The sequence below is a fragment of the Peromyscus californicus genome, unplaced genomic scaffold (genome assembly GCF_007827085.1).
Source record: "Peromyscus californicus insignis strain IS unplaced genomic scaffold, ASM782708v3 Scaffold_4__1_contigs__length_199733344, whole genome shotgun sequence".
NCBI classification, from domain to species: Eukaryota; Metazoa; Chordata; class Mammalia; order Rodentia; family Cricetidae; genus Peromyscus; species Peromyscus californicus.
Genome location: NW_026294562.1, coordinates 30,612,422 through 30,640,411, shown reverse-complemented (window position 1 = coordinate 30,640,411; position 27,990 = coordinate 30,612,422). Strand labels below are relative to the sequence as shown.

At 37.6% G+C, this 27,990-nt stretch overlaps 1 protein-coding gene and 1 non-coding gene across 2 annotated transcripts in view; both read right to left on the bottom strand.

Moving 5' to 3' along the window:
• Prkg1 (protein kinase cGMP-dependent 1) overlaps positions 1-27,990 on the bottom strand; it is a 1,138,884-nt gene that overhangs the window by 963,568 nt on the left and 147,326 nt on the right.
• LOC128095732 (U6 spliceosomal RNA) lies at positions 23,086-23,192 on the bottom strand. The gene has a single exon (XR_008213344.1). It is a non-coding gene; the product is annotated as a U6 spliceosomal RNA (small nuclear RNA).

Sequence of the window (27,990 nt, the reverse complement as noted above, 5' to 3'; positions counted from 1 at the left end):
GGTTCTGATATTCAAGAATTTGGTGAACATGTCCATGTTTACTCGAGAATTATATCTTAATAACGTTCCATCTGGAGTAAATTTCCCATACTGGAATATCAACTAGTTTTGTTACACTCTAACACTAAAGCTCCTCCTAGTCTTTTGATTATGAGGGACTTTTCTGGGAGAGAATAATCGTACCATGAAGATTTAAAAATAGAAATAGACTCCCATCACAGTTAGGCATGCAGGGTAATGCTGAAAAGTAGGATTCCCCCATTAAGACTCCTCTGGCCTCCTGGAAGAAGAAACTCATCCTAGATACCACTATTTATTATGTGGATACATGGTTTAAAATCCATGTGACACATGGTTTGAAAAAAAAAAAAAGGAAACCTTGAAGGGCAATGTCAGATCTGAGGTCGCTCCTGGGAGTTTTTTCTCAATTCTGCCTCTACATTCTCTACCTTCTCCTTCCAGGGCATTACATATATATGTGCTTTGCATAAGCTCAGCTTAGTCATCTACACAGTCCCTCCTCTATGTCATGGCACTGTTTGGAGTTCTTCAATAAATAAACTGCTCAGGTCTTAGAGCTACTTTCTTCAACTAGCCAAGAGAAATAGTGGATTGACTGTCCTTTAGTGAATGGATTAGTGAAGTTCTCCTTTCTGATTAGTGGTTCATCTCCAATCAAATGAAGCAAGACAGTAAATGGGGATGGGTCATGTGATGAATGGGGTTTTCCTGCTTAAAAAAAAAAAAAGAAAAAAGAAAAAGTACGAGAGTTGGTACACTCTGTCCACCATGTGGGACCCAGGAATCAAACTCAGGCTATCAGGATTAGTGAGAAGAGTTTTCATCCCTTAAGCTGCCTTGGCTTTTCTGAGGTTGCCACTTTTAGGAACCAAGGGAGAAATGAATTTTCTAGAAATTGCTATGGGGCCAAGCAGACATAGAAACACATTTAGTGTAAGGTACGATAAGAGATCCAGATTCCTTTGGGATGGCATCTGGTGTTTCAGAAACTATTATCCTTTGGTGGAAGCTTTTTTTTTTTTAAACATGCCATGGTGTTTTCACAGGTCTTTTGTTTCACAGGACAGTGAGACAACAAATGCTATCACTGCTGACTTTGTAGGTTTTCAAATGAAAATTGCTATGGATTAAGAATCACCTAGGTGTGAAACGCTTGCTGTGATACTACAGATTCAGAAAAGTTTAAATCTCCTCTCTCTCTCTCTCTCTCTCTCTCTCTCTCTCTCTCTCTCTCTCTCTCACACACACACACACACACACACACACACACACACACACACACACGCAAAATTTTCAAGTATATTCCACTCATCCTGTTTTGTCCTAAATTATCTGTATATCAGACACCTGCTGCTCCTTGAGAAGGCATTTCCATTTCCTTATTAAAGTACAATACAGCACAACTGTGTTACATTTGTATTACATTTGTATAACAATAACTGTGTTATTCTTATCTGTATTAATAATGTGTCTTACTAAAAGGCTGTATGCTAGGTTTTGCTAGAAAAACTGCCCAGAGATTCTGCGCAAGCGCTTTTGTCTCATAAACGACTCTGTTCTCCTTTTAGCATCCTGGATGCTTACTCTACAGGAGTTTACAGCAGGGACATGCCTCTAGAAATTGTTCCTCTGTATCCATACTGCCACTGTGAACTTCTCTTTATCACCTTTCACTTGCCAAGTGAAAAGCCCTGAATCAAAAACCACTTGGCAGTGTGTCAGCTTGTGGAATTATGCCCAACTATAAAGGTATGAGTGTTTACTGTATCGAGAACAGAAGCAGTAAAAACATGGTTGGCACTCAATGGCCTCCACCAAAAGACATAAAACTTCACAATGTTGACTAAGATAAAATGTGCTTTCAATAAATCTAGGCCTTTGCCAGTTTCTCTAATAAATGCCATTATGTGACAAGAAATACTATATTTAGATTTTGATGGAAAATTTAGCTTTAAAGTGACTATTAGCTACCAGGTCAGTTCCTGAGAAAACATCAAATCTAGAAGCATATTAGGAAAAGAAACACACACACACACACACACACACACACACACACACACACACACACACACTAAATAAATGCTAAGAAAATAAAAGTAATACTTAACATCTTCTAAATAAATGAAAATTAGGAACAAATTGGAGAGAAGGACTCATGCATTTTATAGGGAAAGGTTGCTCTGAAGAGACTATTATTGACCGGGTCCACTCATCACATTATTTTCCTTCATGTTTAATTTTATTGTAAAATTATGTAACTTTAATAAGAAAGCAACTTGGGTTTAATTTCCCTCTGAAAATTCATTTAACTATTAACATAAAATATGGTTGCTGTCACCTGCAATGTTAGACCTACCAGAGACACTTTTTGCCTCTCGGAGTAACCAAGGCATTGTGTCTTCCTTCAAAACTCCAGGAAGGAGGTCTAGTGCTGACCTATCACAGATGACCAGGACTTAGAAGTAAATTCTCACCTGGCAAACAGTCACAAGCATCTGAGATCTGATTAGAACTCTACTCAAACACCTTGGCAGACTGTCTCTCTCCTTTAAATCAATTATATAGCTCTCTTATACTTAAGAGATATAATTTTTTCATAAATGATCTGATGTAATTATTGCTGAAAAGGGTAATACAGTCTGTGTTTTAACACTACAAATGTGGTGTGCTTTTTGTAAAAGCATAAATAGTAACAAAAAAAGTATAATTTTAAAAACAAATGCCAGCCCTATTCAGACATATGCACATCACTCATCTGTCTGCTCAGAGACAACCCACCATGACTGGTGCTCTCAGTATCAAGGTTCTGGTATATTTTTTCTTCACATCATCCTTCTAAAATTTATTCTATTTTTCATATATATATATATATATATATATATATATATATATATATATATATGATATTTCTTCACATCCAAAACATTTGTATTTTCCAGAACCAATACATTTCCTTGTATCAATTTTCTAAATCAAATTCATTTGTGTTTAGTGGTTATATTCCCTTGAAGAGATGTATCATTTAACCAGATTTCTGAACATTCAGTTACTAGATTTTGACTATCATTAACAATGCTATAAAGAATATCTTCATATTCTGACAATATAATACCTGCAAGCCATATCCCTTGGTTAAATTTAGGAGATTTAAAGTTTTGATAGGCATCATATAATCTCTGAAATGGGGGTACTTAGCACCATTGAATTTATTTGCCCAATAGAAACTAAGTCTTAAAAGTTAAAGATTTATTTCAGGGGACATAAGGCTGGTAACCAGAGTTGCAGAGCAAAGTTTTGATAACAAAATTATCTGAATTCAAAGCTTTACTACTTCCACTTTGTCTCATGACTTCCTAACACCTCCGGGGCTGCTGTGTGTAATGAATAGCCCTTACATTTCTAGAACAGTGGAGTCTGGTGCTAAGGACGGGCAGTGCAGAGTTTCAAAATGAGAAAAACAAATGACCTATGATGCCTCTGCAGGAAACCAGATTCTAAAAATGTTTAGATACAGTGGAATGTATTCAATCACTTATCAAGTAATAGCTAAACACCTCTTCACTTCCTGAGATGACTTTATTCCAGGGAAATTAGTCCTCAAATACAATGACATAGTTTCTACCTTTTGATGAAAAGGAAAGATGTTAACCAAATCATAATAAGAACAGAGTGAAACTGTAACGAGTCAGTATAAACGTGTCAGTGGTATGTGGGCTTAAAGTAAGTTTTTTAATGTAAGAAAAAGTTCAGGTTAGGAATCTTGGGGGACCTGCTCACTGAGCTGAAATCCATTTAGGTTGGGAATAACTAGAGAAAGAAAGTAGGAAAACAACTCCCAGAATTTCCAGGCACAATACTGAAAGTTCCATGGACTGAAAGTACCAACTCCATGAGGGCTGAAGAAAAGATGGAGAACACATAAGCAGAATCTAGGTCCCGTAGGGTCTTGTTAGTCTAAGAAGGGAGTGTTATCATTAATAAAATGGGAGTCATCAAAAGACTTCCAGGAAGGTACAAATCACTACAGCAACAGAGGAGAGAATGAATACTTGGCTCTGAGCACCAAAGCCCATGAGTTTATGAAATGTGCAGCTGAAAGCAACTTCACTAAGAAACTGCACATGCCTAGGAATCACACCTGAAGATTGCTAGGATCTCTGTGTCTCACTGTCTGTCTTTCTCTGTGTATCTGTCTCTGTCTGTCTGTCTCTGCCTCTCTCTCTCTCTCTCTCTGCTCTCTCTCTCTCTCTCTCTCTCTCTCTCTCTCTCTCTCTCTCTCTCTCTCTCTCTCTCTCATCTATCTGAAAGCCTTTGTTAAACATGAAGCACCAGTAAAAATTATCACAACCGTGATTGGGGACAATGATACATAAAGAATTAAATTAGACAGCTTCCTAAATCAACTCAGCAGAAAATGCTGACATCCAATTCAAATTAACCAGCTGCCTTAAGCGGCCACTTGTGGAGGCACAGTTTTGGAAGAATCCACTTAGACTAAGAGTGTGGAAGCTGATTTAGAGCAGAGACTCTGTCTCTAGTCCCATATGCCCAGATTCTACATGTCTTCTGAGCATTCTGATCTACTGAAAAGTGAAGTTATCAAAAGGAAGACAAGAATAATAGTACTTTTAAGCTAAACATGCTACTCCAGACCTTCAGACATCTGAAAGGCATAAAAGTGTATGCACAAACAACTGGAATGCTAACATTTGGACCAAAGAACGTGTGATCTCAACACCTGTCATGGTTGAGCCCACAAGGGCAAATCACTAGAGACTGGCTTTCTCTGTGTGCCACAGCAGAGGTTAGAGAAAATCTCTCTACCTGCTTCAAGAGTTCCTGGAAAATGTTCCTAGAGGATTATGGTTTCCCTAAAGTAGAGCTGCTTTGAGATGCCCATGAGAAAATTCAATTGCCACCATCTTCAAGGCTCATAGTTCATTGCTTGGCATGGCAGCTGTGCCATTTTCCTAACTCCTCATGTCCCGTTATTTGGATGCTTTACTTAGTCCCAGTGGCCACACCTCACATCCTCAGTGACATGGTGCGACACCCCTTGATTCATCTTGCTTTCTCCACATGAAACACCCTCGACTGCAGAGGTCCACTTTGTGTTTTAGAGTCAAATTCTAATATCTTGTCATGAAACAACTCAACATTTTGGGGGAGCTAGCTATAAACCAGGCATCTGAGATATAACAATGAATTGTTTTTGCTCTCAAGAAGGTTATGCTTCATTATATTCCTGGAAGCCAACTGATTTCTTCCAATAAGCAAAGCTAAATACGGCAAAAAGGGTAAGTGAAATGGTTCAGCAGCAAAGGAACTTGCCAAGAATTCTGAGACCTTGAGTTCTATCCCTGAGACCTATGTGGTGTAGGAGAGAACAACTCCCTGCATCTTGTCTGTTTTTTTCTTTATTAAGAAATTTCTTATTAATTTTACATATCAACCACAGATCCCTCTCTTATCCTTCCTCCCACTCACCCCCCAACCTACCCCTCATCCCTTCCTTGGAAAAGGTAAGGCTTCCCATGGGGACTCAGCAAAGCCTGGTACATTCAATTGAAGCAGGCCCAAGCCCTGCCCTGCTGCATCAAGACTGTGCAAGGTGTCCCACCACAGGTAAGGGGCTTCAAAAAGCCAGATCACACACCAGGGACAGATCCTGATCCCACTGCCAGGGGCCCCTTAAACAGACCAAGCTATACAACTGTCTCACTTACAGATGCAGAGATCCACAGCCAAGCACCAGGCTGAGCTCCAGGAGTCCAGTTGAAGAGAGGGAAGGGGGATTCTATGAGCAAGGGGCATCAAGATCATGATGGGAAAATCTACAGAGACAACCAAGCCAAGCTAGTGGGAACTCATGAAGTTTAGACCAACCACTTGGAACCTGCATGGGACTGGACTAGACCCTCCGCATAAGTGAGACAGTTGTGTAGCAACTTGTTTCTTAACCATCACACCTATGCTTCAGTGCATGTGCGTGTGCATGTGCATGTGCATGTGTGTGTGTGTGCATGTGTGTGTGTGTGTGTGTGTGCATGTATGTGTGTGTGCATGTGTGTGTGTGTGTGTGTGTGCATGTATGTGTGTGTGCATGTGTGTGTGTGTATGCGTGTGTGTGTGTGTGTGTGTGTGTGTGTGTGTGTGTGTGTGTGTGTGTGTGTTATCTATGCTGCAGTGTATATGGAGGCTAGAAAGCAACTTGCAGAGTCAGTTCTCTTTCTATCATGTAGTATCTAGGGATAGAAAAACAAATCAGCAGGTATAGCAACAAGTCCCTTGAACCACTGGGCCATCTTGTTGGCTCCATACTCAGTCTTGTTTAAAACTACCTAAGTGGTGTTTTTATTAAGACTTTCCTTCTCCCATTTATTTCTGTTATGATAGGTTTCATTATTTAAGATATGAACAAATCCCCTGGACCTCTAATGTTCTCAAATTTTATTAATACTCCATTGATTCTTGATTCTCTGCATGTATTGGTCCAGACTAAAGTTCTGATGAAATTAGTGTTAATTAATTGCATTATTTTAATCATTGAAATAATCTAAGATTTACATAAAAAGATTATCATTCGGTTCATAGCCCTCCTCCTCATTGATAAGGACATCCTGGATCACTTGATAAATTCCAGATACACATCTTTGATATTCAATAATTTACAGCTGAAAGCATTATTCAGAACAATGGAAGTGAAACTTTAGTGCATGCCTTTGATCATCGTGAATCTGTCTGAATTCAAGTGACCAACTTTTCCTTTCTAAAAGAAAATATTTTGAGTAATTGGTCCTATATTATGCCAAAATCAATTCCCGTTTCTTAGATATTTTGTCTTTTTGAATAAGAATTGTCCCCAATATTTGAATATTTACTTGGCCTCCAGCTAGTGGTACTCTTTGGGGGAGATTAAAGCATGTTTAGGATGTTCAGCATTGCTAGAGGAAGTATGTCAGAGGGGGTGGACTATATGGGTGGAAAGCCTGGCTTTACTTCTTATTTGTTCTCTCCTCTACCTGTGTGTGGTTAAGATGTTATCAACCAGCTTCCTGTCCCTGCTGCCATGACTTCTTTACATTATGGACAGTCAGCCCTCGGAGCTGTAAGCTAAACTGAATTCTTCCTTCTGTAACTTGCTTTTGGTTGTTGTATTTAATCACCACAACAGAAAGGAAACTAACACCGAGGAAAGAACTCTGTCCCCCTAACCCTTTTCTTAAAAACGGAACTAAACTTTTATCAATTCCTATATTTTAGTACCTCTTTTTTTATATTTTGTGAATGCTAAATAGATAATTTTTCTAAATATGCTAATTATTTTCATGGCAATGAAATTGTTAAATTTTCAGCCTATGGCTTTTTTTCATCAAAAATGTAATTCCCAACCTGCAAAGAGAACATTACATACTGTGTTATCATATTAATAGGAATCTTTCATGTACAATACATGAAAATTATTACATAAATACAATTTCTACTTTAGAAACAACAAAGTTCCCCAGGAAAAGATTTAAAAGGGAAAAATATACTAAAATGGTCTTACCTTTCCCTTGAGGAAATTAAACCTATTAAGCAAGTTAATTAGCAAATATGAATTCCTAGGAGACTTTTATTACATATTTAGTAAAATAAGTAATAGTTTAATGTGTGAAATGGAGTGCTTATGTTCCCCAAACTCACATGTTTGAAATTCCATAACTTAATGGGATTAGGCAGTAGAGCCTTTGGGAGGGATGATTCAATCACAAGGTAGCCACTTCATGAATGGGATTACTGCTTTTATAAAACAGAGTCCAGCTAGATAAATGGCTCATTTCACCATACAAAGACACTGCAAGAAGGCACCAATAGTCTGAAAAGAGACGTCAGCAGATGGTAGACATGTCAGCCCCTTGATCATCAGGGACCTGGTGAGAAGTGTATGTCTGCTTATATGCACTACAGTTTATGGAATTTTTATAACAGCAAAAGTGGACTAAAAATAGTATACACATCCCTTTTCATGTATTTGAAACCAAAGTCCCTTCTTCTTATTTTTGTCGTCAATGCTAAATTTATACTCGTTCTTTATTTAATGGAAGGGTGAAGGTAGGGGGTAGAGAATGGAAAGTAACATAGCTAAAATGGGCAAACAGTTTTCATGGATTATTTCCAAGGTGGATGATTTCCCTGGCTCAGATTCTGCCCACCTCAGTCCTCTCTATAATTTCAGCCACAGGTGGGCCTCTTCAGTCCTGCTCTTGGAATAAACACAGTGGTAAAATACAGCTTGAGTTTTACTTAAGAGTCTGCATAATTCTGTGACAAGTAAATTCATTCTTCTAAGGACCTACAGAAGCAGTTTATGAAAGTGTAGGAAGCCCTGTAGGTGGAAAATAAAATGAAAGGAAATCTGTACTGATTTATCTAATAACTTTCTCAGTCACAACAAAGTATAACATATTATATCACAGGGGATTTTTTCTCAAGCACAAATGCAAATAACCTTGATACCTGAAAATACTATTGCTACATTTCTGAACAACACATAGCCAAAGCTAGACCATGACAACTTCTTAGTAGAAAAAAACTGGGTAGGGACAAGGCTGAAGATGTCCTGATTGTGGAAGATGCCATCATTGAAGAGTGTGCTTGAAACTATGCCTCTAAAAGTAAGAAGACACAATTTACTAGGCTCCTCTATAATTCCAATGATCATGCTTGAGAATGCCCGAGATAAAAGACAGAGGACCTAAAATCTAGACTATCCCACTAAAATTCTTATCTCTTTCAATGTGTGCCTAAACTTAACAGCTGTAGAACCATGTTTGCCTTGTGTTAGGCCCTTACAAAAACCATAAGACCTGCTTTATCTTCAAGTACCAGGATTAATTGTTGTCTCTCCACACATACTTCCTCTCTGCCCTAGTCTAGGTCCTTATGATTGTGTTGTCTTAAACCAAGTGTTCTGGCCAGTTTTATAACAACTTAACATTATCTATAGTCATCTGAGGGGAAGGATACCAAGTGATGTCAAACACTAGCAAATGTCAACAGACAAAAACTGATGATCAAGTGGAGTTTATACTTTGTCTTTCATTGTTTCTTTGTTTACTAAATATAACTTGTAATGCTAAAATATTAACATTTCTTGAAATATAGTCATTAGAGAGCAGAATTTAGATGGTTCCAGGGGTTCTGGGCAGGGAAAACAAGGATATACGTATATAAACTGTTAATTACAACTAGAACAGTGTTTTTTTTGTGGTGACAGTATATCATATGTGATTACAGTTAATATTATTATTATATCTACTTGAAATATATTAACTAATCATGGTAAATGAATGTGTTAATTTGATTGTGGTAATCATTTTACGTGTTCATCTTTCAAATCATCACATTATAAAAGTGAATATGTAGATTATTTGTCAATTATATTGAAATAAAGATGAGGAAAAAATTGAATTTAGAAAATTGGGAAGTGATATCTATAGGGAAAATACTATGAATCTTATTGTCTTGGCCTCTTCTCATAAAATTTGCAAACTTACTGGAGCCATCCCAACACAAGAAATAGAAATTACACACACACAGGCATACACATAGATATTTAGATGACTTTGTTTTCCAAAGCAGAGTTTCGTGTATGTTTCAGGTTTAGCTCAAACACCATGAAGCCAAAGATGACCTTGAATTTCTGATCCTCCTGCTGCAACCTCTGGAGTGCAGGGTGACAGGCATATGCTCCTGAGAGTCTAAGAGTTAGACAGACTCCTTGGAAGACAGACAAAGGGAGAATGACCATAGCTATGTAATAAAGTTGGCAACTTCCCAAGATGGCGGGCATCCTCTTGACTTGAGCTGAAAGGATGGCAGCTCAAAACACATGCTTTTGTCTCCCACCAGCAGGCCCCCTGCTGATGGTCTGGCTTAGCACATTCAAGGTTGGATTGAGACAGGGTACACAACAGTTGTGGGTCAATTAACCACCCTTTCCTTCTTCAAATTTATCAACCCTAAATTAGGGGAGGAAAATTCTTCAGAGATTTACAAAATCCCAGTCCTTGAGAAGAGATGGAATTTTTTTCTGCTTCCTGAGTGTCCACCCCCACGCTACCCTCACTGCAGCTTTGCAGAGGGTCTTTTTCTCTGTGTATCTGCTGCATGTGTTTTGCATGTGCTGTGTTTCTTCCCCTCCCCAAATGAACATCTTTTTTCAGCTGCTACTCTGGTCGCTGCTATCCAAAATATTTGAGATGTCTTTGCTGCTACCAGTTATGCTCAAGATTTTTCCTGCCTTTTAAATCTTTAATTGGCAGGGAAAAAAATCAAAACCCCTAGATCATATCACTATCACACCTGATATACAAGATTCTCGTTATCAGAACTATAGACTATATCATGTGTGTGTGTGTGTGTGTGTGTGTGTGTGTGTGTGTGTGTGTGTGTGTGTATGAGAGAGAGAGACAGAGAGAGAGAGAGACAGAGAGAGAGAGAGAGACAGAGAGAGAGAGAGAGTTATTTTCTCAGCGTTACTTCTAAATCTACTGAAGAATTTAGGGGCAAAAGTTACTTGTGAAACCGTGGAGTGCCCCAACTCAATGGATACATTCCCAGCACAATTTCCTAAGACTCAGGGATCATAGAGGCAGAGGGTGCAGAAAGATTCTAGGGTCAGAGGACCAGGAAGTCTGCTGAGAGATCCTGTCTCCTAGAAATAACAGAGACGCAGCACTCAAGATAACTGAAGAAGATGGGTGCCCAAGCAAAACCTGAACAATGACATCAGTAGACATGCTAACGTGGAGGAGGGATAGTTCACAGAACCGTTTCCCTAGAGAGAGCACTACAGGCAACTGTTGACTGCTCAGAGTGGGAGAAATGGGCTTCCCCAGGGAAGAGCACACCAATTGGTTACCCCCAGCTGCTTAGGCAACACTAAACAGTCAGCTCTGAAATCTGATACCCACAAGCAACACTAAAAAGACTCAGGACATTGTATTCACATATTTATGCATTTACACAGTTAAAAAAAGGCCATGAGTTTGAGAGGGCTGTACATGGAAGGGGTTGGAGGGAGGAAATAGAAAGGGAGAGATGATGTAATTATATTTTAATTTCAAAATAAATATGCATATAAAAGTAGGAGAAAAAAGATTTATGAATTAGACTAAGCAAGTTAATCAGTCTTTAAAGAAATGAAGTAAAGGGTTTGTCTGAAAAAAAAAAAGGTCAAGACTTCTATGAAAAGTAAAAATTAAATGTTTCTGACCATGGGCATTATTAGATCCGCAGAGAGCTCATACTCAGGAGTATGTGAACCAATGAAACCACTGAGCTCAGAGGAGATGTTGACTCATGCTGTACTCGTAAATCAAGCTTTAACTGAGGTCTGCTGAAAAGAAAAGACACATTACTTTGCTCAAAAACACCTTTAATCTGAACTCAATTTGGTGGCAGTAGAAACGTATCGTCTGCTTCTCCCACTGTACCATGGGGAAATGTAGAAAAAGAAAGGCAAGATGAAAACATTGGGGTTCCCTGTCTGCCATGGATGGGACACTTGGCCTTTGTGTAGACATTGCTGGCTGGATCAGTTAACTATCATCCTTTTATAATTGTTAGTTTATCCAAGGGGGTTAAATCACTGTTGACTATTTTCCTGTTTGAAAGAGAAGGTCACCTTTCAAGTCAATGTAGACAACGAAGTGGGGAAAAATGGCTTTCACTCATGAATCTTTTCTTTTTTGGAATGCATTTATTTTAATGACTTACTGAAAGTCTCACTATGGCTGCAGATGCTGCAAACTAAAGGATTTGTACAAACAGTGCCTTTACTCCCACTCTCCAACCTGAGGAAATCACCATTAACTATGGAGTTGGGTGATACAAGCTGAATGTCCCTTGTACAGAATGCTTGAGGACAGAAGCAGTTCTCATTTTGGAGTCTAGGAATTTTGGAACTTTGGTGCAGAAGTTTCCTGTTGACATCCTTCAGCCAAGGAAACATTTCAGATTTCTGTATTAGGAATGTATAACTTATAATAATATTTTATAATCCTCAGAATGCATGCAAAGAGAGACTTGGGGGACTGACTCATCATCTTCCTTAACTTGGACGCACCTTAGGTTTGTTCAAATATCATGAACTCGAATGGCTTATGCAATAATTTAGACAAAATTTTAATCTTAGTTTTTTGAGCATTTTACAGCATTGATTACCACTGTACTGTGGCAAACTGACATAAAATTTCATCACAGAAAGAGATCATTGTCTTGTCTTCTTACAGCATCGTTTAGTGGAAGCCTAAGGGGTGAGTTACACTAAATATACCCTGTATTATTATAAAACTATGAAAATTCAAAACAAATTATATTTGTCAGAGTACATTGGTTTTACATATCCCTGCTAACACAAGTATATCCTCTAACTTAGAAAACCAATCTATTTTTAAATATGTACATTTTCTGTCTTCACTAGAGAATGTACTAAATATGATAACTACATAAATAAAGATCATTAAATTAAGTTTATTATTTACAAATACTATACTACAGGTGATTTCTACATAAATGTAAGTCTAAACAAGGAACACTATTGCCTCTCTGTTCTAAATGTACATTTTGCCTCTTCTACTTTTACTGATTATAAATTTCAGTATGCAACATTCCCACTTCATCAATTTGAAATCCTTCTTACATATTTTAATCTGCACCAACTTTTAGTATTTTTATTTAATATACATTATTCTAAGCTCTCTGGTGTAAACTCTGAACAAATAGAGATCCCCAGAATAAAAATGAATAAGAACTTTACGTTCTTAAGACATCGATCCCCTTATTACTAACCATGCCAGACTGTTCAAAACTGATATCAAGAAAGAAAGATAATCTGTATCTCTGGTTTAATGGTGATTGCTGTCCCTAATGCTGCTATAACATTCTGTAATTTTCTGCAAGTTTAAAGCTTCCACGTCTACTATACTAGGTGTTAGGATGACTCTTAAGTGATCTCTCTGTCCTTGCTACTTTTCTAGGCAAATTCTATAAAACACACACTACAACATCATATTAGCCATCTATTGCTTTTTAACAAACTCACATAGCTTAACAACTTAAAGTAATATTCATTTATGATGTTGCAGCTTTTCTAAATCAGAAGTCAGGAGAGTCATTCAGAGTTCTCTGTTCCAAGTCAAAAGTGAACAGCCGGGATGGACATTATGGCATGTCTTAAAGAGGAATCAACTTTCAAGTTAAAGGAGATTGGCTATGTTTATGGTTTATGACTGTGTTTAGAAAAATATTTCTAAAAATCTGAGTATATATTTCTACCGTGTTAACTGTTTTATCTCATTTAATCAAAATAATTATATTTTACTAATGAGGAGGATGAGATATTATTGAAATTAGAGAACTTGCTCAAAGTCGCATAACTGTCACTTTGAAAATCAAACATAATACCACCACAACATAACACAACAATTCCACCACTGAGCTCCTATTTTACTTTTCTTTCTTTGATATCTACTAATAAAATATTAGTATGCCCGAGGCACTGTGCCATTTAGTGTGTCCGTGTGTGTGTGTGTGTGTGTGTGTGTGTGTGTGTGTGTGTGTGGTATGTGTGTGTGTTTGTGCATACATGTCCATATGTTCAAGGGCAGAGGACAAAGGTTGATGGTAGGTGTCTTTTTTTTATGTTCTACCTTATTTTTGAAACAGGGTCTCTCTCTGAACCTGGAGCTCCTCATATTGGCTGGACTGACTGGCAGAGCCTGGGATCCCTCTGACTCTGTCTTCCCCAGTGCCAGAGTGACTGGCATGTGCCAGCATGCTCAACTTTTATGTGGAGTGCTGGGGATCTGAACTCAGGCCTTAACGCTTGCACAGGAAGCATTTTATTCATTGACCCATGTCTTCTTTTCACAATTTTTACCAAATCTATTTGATTTCTAAATTACTGTGAGCAATTGTATCTTTACCCATTATAATCATATTATTACACACACACACACACACACACACACACACACACACACACACACACAGAGAGAGAGCAAAACCTCATTAAAGCCATTGCCCCCTAAGACAACAATATTATACCTTGACCTTTACATTAATACTCATTTAAAACCACCCATCACTAATCATGTTTTTATGTGACTGCTGTGTGTGTTATGAAGATCTGTGAACTGTGATAAAAGCACACTACACAAGATGCTAGTCATCAGACTCAGTGTGTGTGGGGGGAATGAGAAAATTAAACAAGGAAATTTCATCTCACCCACCTGTGATTTCATCATCATTGAAGACACTGTGTAAATGACAAATGATGGAAATGTAGGAACCAAATATGTCTGTAGTGATTTTTAGCCTCAGCTTCACCAAATAAAACAGATGCTTTAAACAACTATGTAAAATGAAAAACAATTAAATAAAAACTTATTTTGCGTTTTAAGTTCTTTCCTTCCTTCCTTTCTTTCTTTCTTTTTTTTTGTTGATGAAAAACAACTCAGTGTTATAACATTTTATTGCTCAAGGCCACCAACCTGACCATGAAAACCATTGCTAGCATGAGTACAACACGTGCTGTTTTCACTTTATTGGAAAAATTACACCTTCCAGAACTTGCACAGAATTATATAATTAAGTGATATGTAACAGCATTAACTAAATATCACAGCTCACTCACAGCACACAACATAGAAACTTGAGTTATTGCAATTCCTAATGAGGCCCTTAAAAAGTACTAGTGTTGAGTCAGGTATGTTGGTACATACCTTTAATCCTGGCAGAGGTAGGCAGATCACTGTGAGCTTGAAGCCAGGCTAGTCTACATAGAAAATTCCAGGACAGCCTGAGTTACATAGTGAGACCCTGTCTCAAAAACAAACAAAAAAAGAAGTACCAGTGTTGAAAGTGTAGTGAATTATGAGATGTTAACCAGCTACAAAATATGAGATTTAGAGGAATGTAAGTACTCAACCCTTGTAGAGAAATGCCTAAGCGGTATTAGGGAATCATTAAAAAAAAAACAGAAGGAAGGAAAGAAAGAAAGAAAGAGAGAGAGAAAGAAAGGAAGAAAGAAAGAAAAGAAAGAAAGGAACTCAAATGGTAAAAGAAGTAGATCTTCCATGTTCTTGCTATACTTTGATATATATAACACGGTTTGCATTCTAGTGGCAACTCAGGCAAGCCAAGGAGGACTGAGGACAGAACCATAATGTGTAAGTAATAATTCACTCTTAAAAAGTCTGTCTGTCTGAGCCTAAAGCTAAGCCCAGATGCAGAAACACAATTTCTGTGATAGAAAATTATTCCTGTCATAAAGTACAATCTGCAGGCATAGAGATTTTATTTATGTAAATATAAATAGAAACAAACCATTGAATTCTCATAATAGCTACTGAATTCCAGTGTATTAAAATTGCAATAACCCAGTAGATTTATAATAGTCTTTCTTAGCAACCTTCAGCAATACCAATTTATAAGCATCCATATGTGTATGCATATATATGTATGTATATGCATATGAAAACACAAAGATGATAGATTCTCCTTTCCTTCTACTTTGGGGGGTTATTTTTTTTTTACACACTAGACATCTTATGAGTTAGCATGAAATTTGAATTTTTAACTACGTTTTTATCGTGAAGATTAACGTTCACCTGGTTGCTCTTTCATATTTGAATTTTCTGTTTCTATAATCATGTAATCTTAATTTACATAATTGAATTAAGTTTCAAAAGCAACACAGAAGTATGTTGGTCATCTCAGTAATGAAAGTGTGAACCTAGGAATTGTTAGCGTCCCTAAAGAGAAGGTGGTGAATAAAAGTTGAAGATATTTCAAACACATAAAATAATTGAGTCATTCTCTTCCTTCATGTAAACTCAGATGATACTTTTAGGTCTTTTTTTTCCTTTTATAAAAGAAGTTGTCACATGGATACAGATTGTGTAATAGAAGTGCACACAAATTTGCATACTCCATACCCCTTCCACACAATTAAACCAAACATCTTCAGGGGATATGAAGCTTAAGTATCACCCACCTCCTCTTCAAATTGACCATCTGCTTGGACATTGTTTTCTAGTTTTTAACTTACAACAACAAAAGAAAAAAATGGCCTGAATTTATTTTTTTGTGTGTTATAAGGCAGAAAATGATAATAATTTTCTTCTCATGCCTGTAAGTTGTAAAGCCTTGAAGTATTTTGGGGAACTACTATTACAGCAATTGGATATGTGGTAAACATATTTTTATACTATATATATATACTATTTCAAAGAATGCTAAGACAGTTGAAACACATACACACACCATTTAGAGAAATTACTTATTTTTCCACTTTGCATTTAAAACTCAACTTAAGAACCTTTCTTGATAACTCTTTGCCATAGTCTTAAACAATTTCCCTTACTTGTTGCCAATCTTTTTAAATGATGATGATGGCCTTTAGAAGACCTGTAGCACGCTATGCTAAAGTCTGTTCTAAGTATTTTCCATGGTTAATCCATGCAATCCTCACACCAACCTCCCATATCATTTATGTATATTACTGGTGAGTAAATGCAATCAGCAATGACAAATGGTAAATGATTACAAAGCTTCCAAGTGAAAAAGCTGTTACTGCAATCTCCTCAACCTGTTTCTGCTGTGAGATGTCTTTCTGTATGCTGTGGTCATTGGTTGATAAATAAAGCTGTTTGGCCAATGCTGAGGCAGAATAATGTTAGGCAGTACATTCAAACTGAAGACGGAGAGGAAGAAGGGTGGAGTCAGGCAGAAGCTGTGAGCCACTGCCAGGAGAAGCAAGATGTGAGAGAACAGGTAATGCCATGAAGCCACGTGGCAAAACATAATTAATAGAAATGGGTTGAATTAAGTTGTAAAAGCTAGTTAATAATGAGCCTGAGCCATAGGCCATACAGTTTGTAATTAATATTAAGCCTCTGAGTAATTATTTTATAAGTGGCTGTGGAACCATGGGTGGAAGAGATTTGTCTGGACCGTGGGGCCAGGCAGGACCAGAGAAACTTCCAGCAACATATTTCTAGAACAAAAATTCTTAGCCATTATACCATAGAACCTTAGCTGACTTACTACCTGGAAAATGGGATTGTTCTAGCTTCATGTCTGCTGCTGTGATAAAATATTCTAATCAAAACACCTTACAGAGAAATGGCTTATTTTAGCTAATGATTCCAGGTTACAATTCACCATTCTGGGGAAGCCAAGGGAAGAACCCATGAAGCTAGTCACATCACACCCACCGTCAAGAACGGAGAGAAAAAAATGCACTCACGATGCCGGCTTGCTTGCTTCTAACTTTTTTCTGTTCTATATAGTTTAGGACATCCTGCCTAGGGAATGATGCCTTCCACAATGGGCTGGGTCTTTGTACATCAGGTAATAATCAATATAATACCCCACAGGCATGAGTGCAGACCAACTCAGTCTAGGCAATCCCTCACTCAGAGTCTTTTCCAAGGTCATGGCTAGTTACCATTAAAAACTAATCATCGCAGCCGGGCGGTGGTGGCGCACGCCTTTAATCCCAGCACTCGGGAGGCAGAGCCAGGCGGATCTCTGTGAGTTCGAGGCCAGCCTGGACTACCAAGTGAGTCCCAGGAAAGGCGCAAAGCTACACAGAGAAACCCTGTCTCGAAAAACCAAAAAAAAAAAAAAAAAAAAAAAAAAAACTAATCATCGCAAGGATGAGTTCATGCTTGATTGTTTTCTAAGCTATGTAAGATAATTTATGTAAAAGCATGAGTATTCTGCCTAGTGCATAGCAATACTGAATGTTTCTACTTACACCAAGTACATGTATTTTCAGTCAAGCTCCCATTGTCTACTTCATTATGAATTCATTGGTGATGGGTCAACATGTTCATCCTGCAAATGTTCAGTCATCAGCTACTATGCATTAGTTTGTAAAGACCAGCACTGAATGGCAGAGTAACAGTTCTACCTCAGGATCTTTGCACTTACTATGCCCTCCATCTGGAAGGTGCTTCTGCATACAATTTTAAAGCTTGTTTCTTTACTTTATTGTTTCCCCCCAATGCTATGCCATCAGAGAACCCTTACTATAATGCCTTAGTTTTAGAAGTGCTGTTTTCTATCTCTATTTAATATTTTCTGGACATATCCATGGTTGCACCCACTAAAAAATTCTGTGAGGACAAGGATGGCAGTTATACCAACTCTATAGTTTTTGTTGTATTGACAAAAGAAAAAGAAAGAAATAGGTAAAGATGGCATAAACAATAAAGACAGGTGGGGAGATTTTGTAAATGTAAGTTTTATAAACAGGAATAAATTTTCCAACCTCTCTTGACCAAAGTACCTTGGACCATAGTAATAACCTCCACCCTGCACCTTCTCCATCTTTTGCATAAATCAGAGATCTCCACAAGGCTTCTCCTTGGGCTTTCTTCATCTATGTCTCTCACCACTTAATTTCCACACCTGTTTTGATCCTCCCAATAAAATAAGTATATATCATCCATGGAGACCAGCTTTACTTTAAAAACTCCAGAAACATCACTCAAGAGATATAATTTTGTAAGATCATAAGTGGTAGTTTTAATCACTTATAATTTATCATCCAATGACCATAGACAAATAATTAAAGAAAAAGATTCTCCTTGTTTTTTAATTATTAAAGATTTGCATTTGTGGGTTCTTCAAATATGCTATTAATTACTAAAAATGTTCTTTGAGCTTTTTTTTTCCTTCTGAAAGGATCATGAATTTACACTAATCCTTTCCCTTTCTGAGACTCTAGTCATTTTTGGCAGGTCTAACTGGCATTGAACTATTCATAATTACTCTGGTTTCCTTTGTTCTGAGAAAATGGTAACTTTGCCCTCCGTTAGCTTTTAAGATTGTGGCCTTGTAACTTTATATATACAATGAAAAGAGTAGAGAGGCAATATCTGTCACTTAAAGGCAGAAGGTTTCAAAGTTCAAGTGGTAGTCTTTTGTATCCTCTTTATATGTGTATGGGGTATGATGCATGCGTGTCATGTGGATGTGTGCGCATATGCATGCTAATACAATACGTAAGTTTACCAACATATGTGTGATAAACAGAGGTCTAGATCAGTATTGGCCTAAATTGTTTTCCATCTTATTTTTTGATACAGGGTCTGTCTCTTACTGAATTTGGAGATTATTAATTCAACTCACCTGACTGGTCCAGGAATTCTGTCTCTGTAGCTCTGAGCCCCAAGAGCTAGGTGTTAGAACTGCACACCACTGCATTCAGCTTTAACACAGTAATGGGGATTCAAACTTGTCTTTATTCCTACAAGGTAGGCTCTTTATTGACTGTGTCATCTCCCCACATTTGCAACTGTATGTCAAAGGGTTCATCAAAGTGGGTTTCTACATGACTGCATGGTGCAGAGGCCTCTAGTCATTGTGGACATGCAAAGTGATTAAGAAACAAATTTGTGTTCAAGTAATTCACTGGAGATTAACAAGTTTAACGATGAGGTTGTGTTTGGTATCTCACACTTGTAAGCTCAATATTTCGGAGGCTAAAGCAGGAGCACCAAACGAGTTTGATGCCAGCCTGGGCTGCATAGCTAGACCTTATTACAAGAATACAAACAGCAAGCAAACAAAAGACAGCATCATTTGTGTTCTTCAAAACTACTTTTTGCAGGATTTGTGTACATCATGTCAAACCTAACTTGCATCCTGACTTCATGCCCTGGGTACCAAATACCTGATGCTTAGCCATAATGCTAGAATATCATGGAACAAATAGCATGGGAGGAAAAAAATGTCATGTGGGTTATGAAACCTGGTTGAGCAGTGCTTGTCATGTGTTTCTCTCCTCATTCTGAGTCTTTTAATGATGCTATTATGGAAGCTACATCACATATTTGTATTTTTTAAACCATCATTTGCTTAGTGGGCGGTGGTGTGGAGTTTTGAAGAACTGGATTTATGTTGAGGTCTTTTATCCACTTGAACTTGAGTTTTGTGCAGGGTGATAGACATGGATCTCCTGTCATTCTTTTACATGCCATCATCCAGTTATACCAGCACCATTTGTTGAAGATGATTTCTTTTTTTCCACTATATAATTTTGGCTTCTTTGTCAAAAATCAAGTGTCCATAGGTGTGTGGATTTATGTCTGGGTCTTTGACTTGATTCCATTGACTCACCTGTCTGTCTGTTTTTACACCAATAACTATGCTTTTTTTAAAAAAAATTACTATAACTCTGTAGTGGAGCTTGAGATCAAGATGGTGATACTTCTAGCAATTCTTTTATTGCACAGAATTGTTTTAGCTATCCTGAGTTTTTTGTTTTTTCCATATTAAGTTGAGTATTGTTTTTTTTCAAGATCTGTAAGGAATTGTGTGGGAATTTTGGTGGTGATTGCATTGAATCTGTAGACTGCTTTTGGTAAGATGGCCATTTTTACTATGTTAATCCTACCAAGCTATGAGCATGGGAGATCTTTCTATCCTCTGAAATCTTCTTCAATTTCTTTCTTCAAAAACATGAAGTTCATGTCATACAGGTCCTTCACTTGCTTGGTTAAAGTTACCCCATTGTCTATAGCTATTGGGAAGCATGTTGTTTACCTGATTTCTTTCTTAGCCCTTTCATTGTTTATATAGAAGAAAGCTACAAATTTTTTGAATTAATTTGTATCCCGTCACTTCACTAAAGGTGTTTGTTAGCTGTAGGAGTTCCCTTATAATTTTTTTGGGGTCACTTACGTATACTATCATGTCATCTGGAAATAGTGATACTTTGACTTCTTGTTTTCCAATTTGTATCCCCTTGACTTCCTTTTGTTGTCTTATTGCTCTAGCAAGAACTTTCAGTACAATATTGAATAGATATAGAGAGAGTAGACAGTCTTATCTTGTTCCCGATTTTGGTGGAATTGTTTTGAGTTTCTCTCCATTTAATTTGTTGCTGACTCTCTGCTTGCTGTATATTGCTTCTATTATATTTAAGTATGTTCCTTATATCCCTGATTTTTCTGAGACTTTTATCATGAAGGGGTGTTGGATTTTGTCAAAGGCTTTTTCAGCATCTAATGAGATGATTTTGTGTGTGTGTGTGTGTGTGTGTGTGTGTGTGTGTTTGCTTTCTTTCAGTTTGTTTATATGGTGGATTACATTGACAGATTTTTCACAGGTTGAACCATCCCTGCATCTTTGGGATGAAACCCACTTGATCACGGTGGATGATTTTTTGATGTGTTCTTGGATTCAGTTTGCCAGTATTTTATTGAGTATTTTTGCATCAATATTCATAAGGGAAATTTGTCTGTAATTCTGTTTTTTTGTTGAGTCTTTGTGTGGTTTAGGTATCAGGACAACTGTTGCCTCATAAAAAAATTGGCAATATTCCTTCTGTTTCTATTTTGTGGAATAATTTGAGGAGTACTGATATTAGCTCTTCTTTGAAAGTCTGGTAGAATTCTTCACTGAAACCATCTGTCCCTGGGCTTTTTCAGTTTGGAGATTTTTAATGACTGCTTTTACTTCCTTAGGCATTATAGGGCTATTTAAATTATTTATCTGATCTTGATTTGGTATATGGTATCTATCAACAAATTTGTCCATTTCTATTAGATTTTCTAATTTTGTGGAGTACAGGTTTGCAAAGTATGACCCAATGATTGACTGGATTTCCTCAGTGTCTGTTGTTATGTCCCCCTTTTTGTTTCTCATTTTGTTAATTTGGATATTCTCTTTCTGACTTTTAGTTAGTTTGGATAGGGTTTGTCTATTTTGTTGATTTTCTCAAAGAACCAACTCTGTTTCATTGATTCTTTGCATTGTTCTCTTTGTTTTTATTTTATTGATTTCAGTCCTCAGTTTGACTATTGTCCTATCATGTATTCTTCTTGGGTGAGTTTGCTTCTTTTTGTTCTAGAGCTTTCAGGTGTGCTGTTAAGTCACTAGTGTGAGATTTCTCCACATTCTTTATGCAGGCACTTACTGCTATGAACTTTCTTCTAGAACTGCTTCCATTGTGTCCCATAAGCTTGGTTATGTTGTGCATTCATTTTCATTGAAATCTAAGAAGTCTTTAATTTCTTTATTTCTTCCTTGATCCAGTGGTAATTCAGTTGAGAGAGTCGTTCAGTTTCCATGCATTTGTGGGCTTTCTGTAGTTTGCATTGTTTTTGAACTTCAACTTTAATCCATGGTAATCTGATAAGATACAGGGGGTTATTCCAATATTTTTGTAAAAGGTTTCATGAGGTGCTGAGAAGCAGGTATATTCTTTGTGTCTGAATGAAACATTCTGTAGATACCTGTTAGGTCCATTTGAGTCATAACATCTGTTAGTTCCCTTATTTCTCTGTTAGTTTTCTGTCTGGATTTCCTGTCCATGCTGAGAATGGGGTGTTGAAGTCTCCCACTATTACTTTGTGGGGTTTGATATGTGATTTAAGCTTTAGTAATGTTTCTTTTTACAAATGTGGGTGCTTTTGTATTTGGGACATAGTTGTTCATAATTGAGACATCATCTTGGTGGATTTGTCCTCTGATGAATATGAAATGTCCTTCTCCATCTGTTTTGATTAGTTTTGGTTTGAAGTCTATTTTGTTAGATGTTAGGATAACTACACCAGCTTGCTTTTGAGGTGCATTTGATTGAAAACTCTTTTTCCAGCCCTCTACCCTGAAGTTATGTCTGTCTTTGATGTTGAGATGTGTTTCTTGTACGCAGCAGAAAGAGGGATCCTGTTTTCGCATCCATTCTGTTAACCTATGTCTTTTTATTGGCAAATTGAGTCCATTGATATGGAGAGATATTAATGACCAGTGATTGTTAATTCCTGTTATTTTGTTGTTGGTGGTGGTGGTGATGGTGGTGGTAATGGTGTTGTGTGGTAGTGGTGGTGTGTGCTTCCTTTTTTTGATTTTTGCTGGTGTGGGATTATCTATTGCCTGTATTTTCATGGGTATAGCTAACTTCCTGGGGTTGGAGATTTCCTTTTAGTACCTTCTGTAGGACTGGATTTTTGGATAGATATTGATTGAATATGACTTTGTCATGAAATGTCTTGTTTCAAAAATGTGGACTGCTTCATAAATTTGCATGTCATCCTTGAGCAGGGGCCATGCGAATCTTCTCTGTATTGTTCAAATTTTAGTATATGTGCTGCTGAAGTGAGATCAGTTGTAGTTTTCTGAAATAGTCTCAGTCTATTGCAAAGAGAAGTTTCCTAGATGAGGGGTAAAGACTATAACCAACATCTATTTTTCTTTCCTAAATCCTCCTGCTTTTTCACCTTCACACACACACATATGCACACACATGAACACACACCACAAACACAATGTACAGTACCAGGATAGGTTCATTTTAAGTCCTTTTAAAACTAAGCTTTGTTAACTTTCTCCTTTATAGAAATATTATTTTTAAAAAGTCCTAAATGAGTTTCAACCTAATTACAACACTGATTTCACTAAGAATATATTGCACATTCTTCTAACATCTGCTCAGGCAGTGAGTGATTCCAAATGAGTGTTTACTCCATACGAAACTATCTAGTCATCTTCTGCAAAAGTCACTCTCCTAGAAATATACGTGCAAATGTCCATTCTTTATGGAGATAAAATTATTGCATGCTGCATTAGAAAGGATATGGAATAGATTTTTTCAAATACCCCAAGCAAAAAGTCTGATTTTCCAAAGTTAGGGCTCACTGTTGACTAGTCTCAAGTAATTAAGTCCAGGAAAAAGTCATCACTGTGAATAATCACTTCAACTACTTCACATTTGTGGAAAACTGCACCTGAACACATCCAGAGAGAATCTGAGGGCAATGGGAATTGTTCTTAAGAAACACTTCAAGCCCTTTCACAACCAGAAATTGAAAGAAACAGAACAAGTAAAAAATTCTGTATACTAATTGGGCTGTGCTTCCATGTCTCATTCATACCAATCTGCTCTTTGTGATAATTATGTGTTCTCAGGAAAAATGGCAAAAATGCAGCAAGAATAATATTCCAAGAAAGCAATGTGTGAGTAGAAAATTAAACTCTACTACCAGGGATAGATCTAATTCATTATCAATCATCATTATAACATTTCAATGAGAGACAAAGTGGACGATGAATGCTGACTTTGTTTAGAATGTGAAATATATGTATGAACGTACATTCCTTGACTCTTATCAGGTGGAACTATGCTACTTTAGCTGGATTCAACTGTTTTATTCCAAACACTTACCTGATCACTGGATTGAAGCCTGAGTAGCCCCATGAATGCCTGGGGACACGGGTTACAATGAAAGTTAGAAGAGGCTGTCGACTGGACTCTCAGTACAAGCCAGTGCATATCTATACACTCTTAACACAGCAAAGGACACACTTCTGCAGTTCACAGGAGAAAGCTTCTCAAACAGAGAACAGTTTTCATCTGTTCATCAGTACCAGTCAAAAACACATCTTTTTTTTTTTTCTCCCTTCCACACAAACACAGAAACCTCAAAGCCAATTTATCATGGATAGCTTAAGCAAACCAATTCTTCCCCCTTTGCTGGAGAGGATTTTCAGTCAACTTTTTAAAGCCATTTGAAAATCTGCTGGCTTCAGTCTACCCAAAACTGGTGAACTCAGTAGTGGTTCTCAGTCATCAAATGCTTTTAGGAGATAAATCGACAGGGTATAACAGAAAGAGTGCATGATTTAATGTCAATTTTTAATATGCCATCTCCTCTGAATTCTCTACACCACATCCTGTTCTTTTTGAGTCAGGTAGTGAGAAGAATATAAACTCCTGGGAGTGTTCCTGTCATGTCCTAGCAGCGCATGTCAAATATAACACTTGGTGGAGCGTGTCCACAGTGAAAGAAAAACTCCCATTGCCCCAGCTTTGGGCTCTCTCAGGTTGCCTTGTGCCTTGTCTCCCTTGCTGAGCCCTCTACCCATGCTCAGTCCTCTGCCTGTCTATGCCCTGGTGAAATTTCCCAAAGTCCTATAATTTGAAAGCCCCTTCTTAGTGTTTAAGAAAACAAATTTCTTCATTCCCCAAACCTTTCCCCATCCTCAATATTGCAAAAGGAAGCCTGCTAACTGAGTAGGTGTTTCTAACACCTGTTCCTATTTTCCAAAAGGTAATCAAGTGCTTCCTTGATCCTCAGTGTAGGGCCAGGGAACATTACATTGGATGCAGTTAGAGACCCTGGAACCTGAACTTCCTTAAGCAGAAATCACTGTAGTTCCCTCCTCTAAACCACACTTTACCATCTCTGGTTATTGTATTTTTAAAAAGCAGTGTCACCTGTTTTGCCGTAATTAATCAGTGTCGTATAATAATCATTCTTCATCTGTGTATACACAGTCCAATATAGAGACAAATTCCATAGTTATTTTTCCCACCAATAACATCTCAATGACCAGATATTATTTCTACTTTAGGTGATAAAAAAATTTACATTTAAATTCTTACTTACTTATATTATGGAATCTAAGAGAGATGGGAGAAACAAAGGACTAAGTTCTATTTTAATAAAACTTGAAATTTATTCAACTACTACTGAGTCCCTCCTTATGAAAGACATAATAGCAACTTGAATATGAAGCTGGCATTTAAAAAGTTTACATATGGGAGCAGGTTCAAAATGTCTACATTGTAAGGAGCACACAAAACAGGGACAATATGGAAGTCAAAAGTTACTTCTCACCAGGATCTGTGGAGGTAGGAATACAAAACAAAACTGAAAAACAGGAATAGAAATGATGGGATACCCTGCAAGTTCTAAGGATTTCATATGGTGAAATTTTATTTGTGCTGAAATGTGATTTTATTTGTATGTTAATAAATAAAGTTTGTCCGGAAATCAGAGGTTATAGTGAGCCATAGGCAAAGTCAGGCAGTGGTGGCACATGCCCTTAATCTGATCACATGGCAGGCAGAGTCTTTGTGTGGTCAAGGATGCAGCCAAGTGTGGTGACAGGAACCTTTAATCCCAGTACCAACCATAGAGACCTGGAGGTCTGTATAGTCAGGCAGTGATGAGGAAGTCATGTGGTTGGGTTTAGAGCCAATGGGAAGGTAGAACAGAAAGGCAATAAAAAGACAAGTCAGATAGGAAGAAACTCTCTCCTCTGGGAAGCAACGTGGCGAGATGTTAAGATAAGGTAGTCATGACTCTCTGATCTCTTTGGCTTTTACCTCTGTGTTTCTTATTTACTAAGACTGTTTAGAATTCCGTCTACAATTTTAGAAAGAAAGAAAACATTAAGCCGCCTTGTCTGCAACTCATGTGCCTGCAACACAAGTCTGGAGCACATGGGCCATCACCATAGAGGAAATAGGGGTTCTTGTAGGAGAACAGAGACCTAGTGTCTGATTAGAACTAGGTGATGGATCAGACCTCCGGGAAGGCTGAGAGAAATTCCTGAATCTGGGGGCATACAGAGAAGTAGGTACAGATCAGGTAACTGCAAGTGTGATTTGCTGAAATATCTTGACTGACATTCAGCCAACACAGAGATTCATGCTTGGGGGAAGGACTTGCACCCTTTTTAGTTTTGTCCCATTCAGCTTGGTGTATAATTACAGTATATGTGCCTAAGGGCTGCCTCGGGCACCTTTATATCCACTAATACAAGAAAGGAAGGCAAGAGTTGGGAGTTAATCAGGTTAATTATTTTCCTTTGTAGAAAACTGGCAGTCTAGAGAATATTATAAAGACCAGAAATGGATATTACTAGTGCTGAATTTAATCCTTTCTCCCCAGTCACTGTGCCCTGGCCAGTTCTCACACTCCGACTTTCAAGTTCCGGTTCTCCAGCAACTGGAGTCAGACACGATTTACTTAACAAACTGTGAATCCATAACAAGAGTACCTTTGTAAGGTTTCCTCAGCAAGCAGCTTTCAACTTAGGCGACAGTTTTCTGAATTGAAACCATGACACAAACCTGATCTAGGAAAGATCGATTGATCCTTCTGATGATTTCTCAACAAGAACTGTGCCCAAACCATAGCGCTCACTGGTTCCTAGTTCCCACAGGGAGAGGGCAGCAGTCCTGTGCAGTTCAAAGCACTGTGCCTTAGAGTGTGTTTGGTTCTAAGAACCTTGATTTTCATCCTGACTTGAGCAAACCAAAAATACTTTTTTGGCTCTGTCACTGTAATTGGTACATTCCTAACAGACTAGTAACTGCTTAGAAATTATGGTATGTCTTAAAAGAGAATTGAAAAGTATACTTGTAAACTTCTTTCACTGGAACTACAATAAAAGTCAGAAGATTGAATAATAAAAAATAAATAAATGATGTTTTTATTGCTCATTGTCTAAGTTTCAAATATATTCAAAATAAACTTTCAGTGGATTTTTGTTGCAGACAAAAGATTCACCTTCTTATCGGTAGGTGTATTTACTGCCCCATACTTGGTGTTTCCATCTACCACCAAATGCTATGAAGGATACAGAGATGCTCTGTTGCTTAGTTACAATCTAAATGGGAAAAACAGATGCAGAAAAATAGGCTATCATACAATGTGGCCTATGAGAAGTCATATGACTTGAAAGGGGACTCACATAGGCACACAGTAGAGAATTAAAGATCTAGTTGCCAGGAAAAGGTTGACTAGAGGATAAAGGTCAAGCCCAAGTTACTTTGAGGACAGATAAGACTTCAAGTTAGATATAAATATATATCATACAGGAAAGGCAATTGCATAATTACATCTAGCCATAGAGAAAGTGAGGACTGTGCTCAGGAATGGCATGTACTCTCTTTTGTTCACTTCACTGAGTCAGCAGCACATCTGCTGATAACCTGAGCTGTGAGGAACAGAAGCCCAGGTATCATCCTGTCAACCCCCACAGAGCTTTGTTCCGTGGATGCAAGGACTCATAAAATCACCAAAGGAGAGCCAGGCACATTCCCACTTCAGTGTGCTTTGTGGCAATGGGCATCTTCGTAGGGATCTTGACACATACATATTTAAAAACTCC